Source organism: Pipistrellus hanaki (assembly GCF_964339955.1).
Source record: "Pipistrellus hanaki genome assembly, chromosome: 8".
In the NCBI taxonomy this organism is placed as follows: Eukaryota; Metazoa; Chordata; class Mammalia; order Chiroptera; family Vespertilionidae; genus Pipistrellus; species Pipistrellus hanaki.
The window spans coordinates 47,860,128-47,867,176 of NC_140510.1; the positions used below are offsets into that span (position 1 = coordinate 47,860,128).

The 7,049-nt window shown below is 44.0% G+C and overlaps 1 protein-coding gene across 2 annotated transcripts in view; it reads right to left on the minus strand.

The window, feature by feature from the left end:
- The window catches only part of ATF2 (activating transcription factor 2), a 74,991-nt gene extending 72,866 nt beyond the window's left edge, over positions 1-2,125 (minus strand). Inside the window, exon 1 of one of the 2 annotated variants that reach the window (XM_084892660.1) lies at positions 1,950-2,125. The gene's annotated coding sequence lies outside the window, so the exon portion shown is untranslated. The remainder of the gene's footprint in view (positions 1-1,949) is intronic. The other variant, XM_084892659.1, reaches the window with a different exon arrangement.
- Between the last annotated feature and the right edge of the window lie 4,924 nt (positions 2,126-7,049).

Consider the following 7,049-nt stretch of genomic DNA (forward strand, 5'->3'; position numbering starts at 1 on the left):
AAACAGCCCAGTTGGTGTGGTTCAGTGGTTGAGTAATGACCTATGAACCAGGAGGTCACGGTTAGATTCCAAATCAGGGCACATGCCCTGTTTGCAGGTTTGATCCCCAGTAGGAGGCGTGCAGGAGAAGCCGATCAATGGTTCGCTCTCATCATTGATGTTTCTATCTCCCTCTTCCTCTCTAAAATCAATAAAAATATATTAAAAAAAAACAACAACACATGAAATCAATACTCCCAAGTAAAAAAGTAAGTGCAGGAATTTCTGGAATGCATGTTTATATAACTTAAAAACACACATGCAAAAGTCTCTTTCTAAAAACTCCTTCCTTACTTGTCAGTAAATACAAACACCTAAATTTGAAATTATCACAATATTGTATTTTAAATAAAAACTCAATGGCAGTAGCATTTTCTAGAAGCAAGCTTAAACATGTTTTGGAAAAGCAACATACACACCATAAATTTGGAAGATTCTCATAATTACAAAGACTAGGACTATTAATTACAATTCAATTGGTGGCCTTGAAGATGCATGAACTTTCTTGACTCTGTTTCTTGATCCTCTATTTTTTAACATACTTTACATCAGTGTTCCTTGCAATTTTTGAAAAAAAAAATATGTTTGCAATGGGTTCCTCAGTCAGTGTAACAATTTAATTAAGAGATATAATTGCTACAGTAGGTGTCTTTCAGGGCACTTAACCCTATAGGATTGATTTTTTAACAAGCTTCTCACCTTCAGAGCTTTGGTACAAAAGGCCAAGGATACATGGTTAAATATTATGCCTAGAAAAGCTATTACTGACCATGCCAGTGATTATGAATTTCTTCAAATAGGGCAACATATGCTCAGAGGAAGAGTTTTTGCTCTCGTTTCAAATATATATATTAAATTCATGCATTGTTACCGTTTCCATGATTTAAAATTCCCAAGAAATTGTAGCTTTCACATTATAATTTAAGGATTAGTCAAAAGGCCTAAAACCCATCAGGAGTAATCCCTTTTACTCCATCATATGCACTTTAGTGTTACTCTTGGCTTCACTAGTTTTAAACGAGGACAATTTCATACTACATAAGGGCACACAAATAGTCCCCAGCTCCTCCACCCTCTCCCTCCTTCCAGTGTAGGTTCAACGAGCGAATACAGAACACACACACACACACACTCGGTTCTGGTTCCTGGGGCATCAATACAAAACACAGGTTATTTCCCAACAGAAGCTCCGCAGTCCATCCAGGGAGGTGAAATGTGGGGGGTGGGGAGGGGGGTTAAAACAATAATCAATACGCACCCACACCTCGGCCCCGCCCCGCCGGGAAGAAGTGGGGGAGGGGGGTGGCGGGAGTGGGAGGGGGCAGAACGGGCAGAAAAGGCTGACTTTCAACTCCAGGATTCCTCGTTCCATTTGTCCTATCCCCTTCTCCCGCAGCACGGCACCCTGACCCTGCTTCAGCCGCGCCTCCCTCAGCTGCATCCCCGCCAGCATCGCATCCACAGTCCCCAGCCTCCGGGTCCGGGGTTGGGAGACCGAGCCAGCCCTCCTCCCGCTCCAAGGTCTGAAGGAGGTCGGTCTCCCTGAAACCCGAGCGTCTCGGACCTGGGCTGACGGAAGGAGATAAATCGGGGGGGAGGGGTCTAGGAGCCGTTATCCCTTTTTCCTCCGCCTTAGGAAAGCGCGCGAGCGGGGAGGGGCCCGGCCGAGGAAGAGCGGTTACCTAACGGGCCGGCCGCGCCGGTCGTGCCCAGGCAGCCGACGCTGTACGGCCGCGGAGGGGGCAGCACCATAAACTGCCCGGAGGGCTAGGCACCGAGGCAGGAGCGCCCGAGGTGATGGGAAGCGGGGGGGGTGGGGACTGGGGTGAGCGACGTCGCCATGTTAGCGCCTGCTTTCTCCGTATCCCTCCAGGCTGCAGCCCTGCGGCCCTCTGCCCACCGCTACTCACCGGCCTCGGTCACTAATTCATGCTCCTCTCGGTCGCCGGCAAGACCCGAGCTCGGCCGTGTTTACAAACTACCCTTGGAGGAAAGGGCTGAACGGCACTTTAAAGGCCACGGGCTCCCACAGGCTTCCGTCCTCTCTCGCGAGATCGGATTGACAACCCTTGTCCCCGCCCCTCTCCCGGCATCCCCCACCCCTTGTCTTCTCGGGCCCCTCCCTTCTGTGCACACGCCCCTCCTTGCCTTCTTTCAGAGGAGCGCCTCCGCGTCCAGTGAGAACATCGGGTTTAAGGGAAGGGGCGGGACTTCAGGAAGGCGGGGATCGAGGGGGCGGGGACCAAGAAACACTCGGAGGCAGGTGATTGGACGAAGATCACGAAGGGCGGGAAGCGGATCTGGAGGGGGCGTAACCAGGTAGCCCAAACCGGGTGTCTTGGTAGCAACGGACGTGCGGAAGCCCGTGATTGGCAGCAGGTGGAGGCGGGCTGGGTGTGGGGCGTTAAAGCAGGTGGACGGTGAGGTCGCGGGAAGGGGTGGACCGCGTGCGGGGAGGGGTGGCCGGAGGGAGAGCGGGGACGAATCACCGTATTTCCGTCTTTGTCACTCCCTGGCCCTGGGAAGGAAGAAGGCTTAAAGCGCCGGGAGCCGGAGCCTAAACCCACCTCTCCGCCTCCCCGAAGCCGGCGGAGGGAGCTCGGGGAGCAGATTGGAAGGGGCGGAGTTTGCCGGAAATAACCCCCCAGCCCCTTACGCTTAAAGCGGGAAAGCCTGATAAGTCAGTTCTGGAAAGGAAAGGAAAAGCCTTCGCTCTCAGGAGGGCGAAGTAAAATTTGTTCGAATTTTACTAAGCTATAACTAGAACTGATTCTTCCAGCTACTAAGCGTCTAGTAGTGTGTGATGGTAGCATATAATTATGTTTTAAGTAACTTAAGAAAAGGAAATTTAATGCTTTCTACTATCTATAACAACGTAATTTAAAACAATGCAAGAACTTGCTTCTAAGAGAAAGTCTTCCTTTTTTTGGTGTATCCTATATTATCAATTTCCCTGTATTTAGTAGTTATAGATATGTATCAATATTAGTAGAAATAATTTCAACCCTTTAAAACAACTATTTTAGAGAGGACCAAAGGACACTAAATTAGAATATGGCATAGAAATGCCCCACTTTCCACAATATTATCCCACTGCTTAATATGTTAAATTAACAGGAGAGAGAAAAACCATACAGGGTGGGCAAAAGTAGGTTTACAGTTGTGAACGGGGTTTATTCTTGTATTATTAATTATTGTATTACTTGTGTTATTTTGTATCCTTTCTTATGATTTATCTTTTAGGTAATGATGATGTAATCTACCTACTATTGCCCACCCCTGTATTTATTTCTTTGCCACTGACACACACAAATTCCTAAAAACACCAAAATAAGTACAGTGTTAAAATTATTTCTTAATGTTGCTCTATGATCACCTATACAATTTAAATGTTTAGATGTTAAGTATATAGCTATTGATTGTTCAATAAATACACATGGCATAAGTTGAGAAGTATGATCAGGCCCCTGTGGAAAATTTGCATTAACTATTAATAAATGGGAATTCTTTTCAGTATCTTGTTTTTTCATTTAAGTGTTAATTTCTTGTCCATAACAAAATTATGAATACAGTTTATGGGTTAACAAAATTTACTCACATCTCTAAATCAAAGTGTAACTAAAATTGTTGGGAGATTGTGGTGGATAGTATCTGAGAGTTAATGAACTGCAATTCAATAATGGTATCCAGCATAAATGAAATTGTAATTGCACTGGACACTTTTAACAGGTCGAGCCTGCAACGTGGGCATGTGCCCTTGATCAGAATCAAACCTGGGACTCTTCAGTCCACAGGCCAATGTTCTATCCACTGACCCCAACTGGCTAGGGTTTTAGTTTGTCTTTAAACATACTCTAGGGCATCCCTTATATCTGCCTGGGACTCTGCATTTTCACAGGTATCCTCAAGATGCAACTCAGTACAGTGCATTAGCTGGAATTTTGCCAGTGAGATCAGGAGTGTGTGTGTCATGAAAAGGGTGGACGAGGCAAGGCATGAGTGTGCACCCACCTGATATCAAAGAGATGAGATGAAAACAGTATGGCCCTACACATAGTGTTAATTATTTTTAGTACTTTCTATCCATGGCAGGTAATCTTATATCTTACAGCCCAGGGTTTTTCTGTACATTGCTAAAATGACCTATGTTATAGTTACCTCTCAGCGCCTGTTCTCACTATGGAAATTTCCATGAATTTCAAGTGCAGGGGGGACCGTTGTCCACCTCTCACCCCCAATCTTTGGTTTCTCAAAAATAACTTATTTACTGTGCATAGCCTTGTGGGGGGAAAATTAGAGGGCTGTATTTATCTTTAAGTCGTACCAATTAGTTTATGCCGGCCTCAGTGAGAACAGCCCAGAGACAGAGAATGGAACCTAAGGGCTCTATTTTCATCTTTCATATCAATGCCTGCTCCAATCTCTCTCATCCCACTCCCTAGACCAGTGGTTCTCAACCTTTTTAATGCTGCGACCCTTTAATACAGTTCCTCATGTTGTGGTGAGCCCCACCCATAAAATTATTTTCCTTGCTACTTCATAGCTGTCATTTTGCTATTGTTAATGAATCGTAATGTAAATATCTGTGTTTTCGAGACCCACAGGTTGAGAACCACTAGTAGGGTTGCCTAAGATCATCAGAAAACAGGTATTTACATTATGATTCATTAACAGTAGCAACGGAAATAATTTTATGGTTGGGGGTCACCACAACATGAGGAACTGTATTAAAGGTTTGCGGCATCAAAAAGATTGAGAACCACTGCGCTAGACAGAGGCTTGTCAACATTATATTGTTTCCCTCACACTAAGTTATCAGTAAAAATAGATAGAACCACTTCTAGTGTAAATAATTTTGCCGGGTATTTCAGTGTCTACCCTTCATGGTTAGTCTATTTGTCAACCTGAGGCCCACATAATACTAAAGCCATGAACTCCTATGCTAGGAACCAAAACTAGTCTGGGCCCTAATAACTTGCTCTTTCTAGGTACTTTCTAACCTTGGACACAGCCTCTTGGGTTAACTATCAATCAGATGCTGTGTCTCTACATAGTTCTTTACTCATAACACTGAGATGTATTGAGCATAAACATATCAGGCACTATTCCTGGTGCTGAATCTACAACTATAAACAAGACAGTCACTTAAGGAGGCTGTCATGGGGAAGGTGAGAGAGATAAATATGTGTGCCTAATATGCATATTGTCCCTGGGAGTTCAACCAACGAGGAGACCAATCTCTCCCTATGATGTGTGCTGACCACCAGGGGGGCGGCATGGAATGAAGGATCTAGCTGGCAGCCAGAAGGCCCTGATTGGCCCTGATTTGCTAGCCAGGCCTAGGGACCTTACCCATGCACAAATTTTGTGTACTAGGACTCTAGTATGAAAATAAGATTTAAATAGTGGTAGTAAGTGCTATGGAGAAAATATAGCAAGGATGTAATAATATGCAGTATTATAACCTTTCATATGACTTTAGAGGACTTATGAGCTACAGATATTTTAGGTATTTCTAGAGGTAGATAATTGCTTTGAGATGCCCTTTGGCTATAAGTATTAAGGGAATATTAAGGGGTAGCCTCTCAATACTGTCAAATACTGAGCTGTTCAGTGGCTGAGGACTCAGCCAGCCTGTAGCTATTTGAGGAAGCAAACTCTGGGACTCTCCTACAAGAGGAGCAGATCCTGGAATCTCCATGGCTGGGAAGTGCTGACTAAAAGTTGCTGTTGAAAGGCAGCCAACAACCATGGGTCCCCTTAGGAATCTGCCAAGATCAATTGTAGGATGTTAGCTCAACCTAATACATGGGACAATCAAAAGCTCTAGAATTTATGAGTCCCTTTTAGTCTCAGGTCAATTCCTCTTTTTAATATTTAAAATCCCTTGAGAAAGGAACTCTACAGTAGTAAATTTCTAAGAGGAGTTAGATTATCAGCATCGGTCAGGAGAAAGTACAGATTCTGACCAGGAGTCTGGGCCAATTTTTAGATTATAAAAAGATAACTGAAAGGATGTGATATAGGGAAATAGAAAATACAGGCATACCTGGGAGATACTTAAACACTGTAATAAAGCAAGTATCACAATAAAGTGAGTCGGATTCTTTTTGAAGGTGGAGGGTCTTACCTTCATTTAGTAAAACATGCAACACCTATAAAGTGCAATAAAGTGAAGTTCAATAAAAAGAGGCATGCCTAGCCCTAGCTTGTTTGGCTCAGTGGCTAGAAGAGTGGTCGGCAAACTCATTAGTCAACAGAGCCAAAATCAACAATACAATGATTGAAATTTCTTTTGAGAGCCAAATTTTTTAAACTTAAACTTCTTTAACGCCACTTCTTCAAAATAGTCTCATCCAGGCCATGGTATTTTGTGGAAGAGCCACACTCAAGGGGCCAAAGAACCGCATGTGCCTCGCGAGCCACAGTTTGCTGATCACTGTACTATAGCAACCACTAAGGGTTACTAGCCCTAGTTTGTCCCACACACTGGTCTTATATTAACTTTCTAAAACACAGCTCTAAACATCCAAAGGCTGGCTGTAGTCACCTGAATGAAACCCACTCTCTCATACCTGCCAGTTTACCTAATTTGGCAGTCTACCTTGGCAGCCTTATCTCACAATGCTTCCCTCCCATACCCAGGCAGCTCTTTATTTCTCACATACCTTTCCTGATGAAACCACTAGCCAAGAAACCCTCTTCTGGCCTGTCTTCATCTCACCAGTTCCTTGAGCTTTACATTTCTTCACAGGATTCCATCAGTGGAAATCCTTTCTGCCACCTCTGAACATGTTAGTACTTACTGCTCCTCTTCTGGAACTCACCCTTCTGAGTTTTAGTTATTTCCGTACATACCTAGTGTTTGTGGCTACACGACAAGTTTCTCTTTAGTTCAAACATACATTTCACACTCGAGCTTTTGAGTTAATTCCAAAAGCATTAAAAATATCACATTTCTGCAATTTGGAAAGGTAAGAACCCAATACCAAAAGAACGTATGCCTAGAA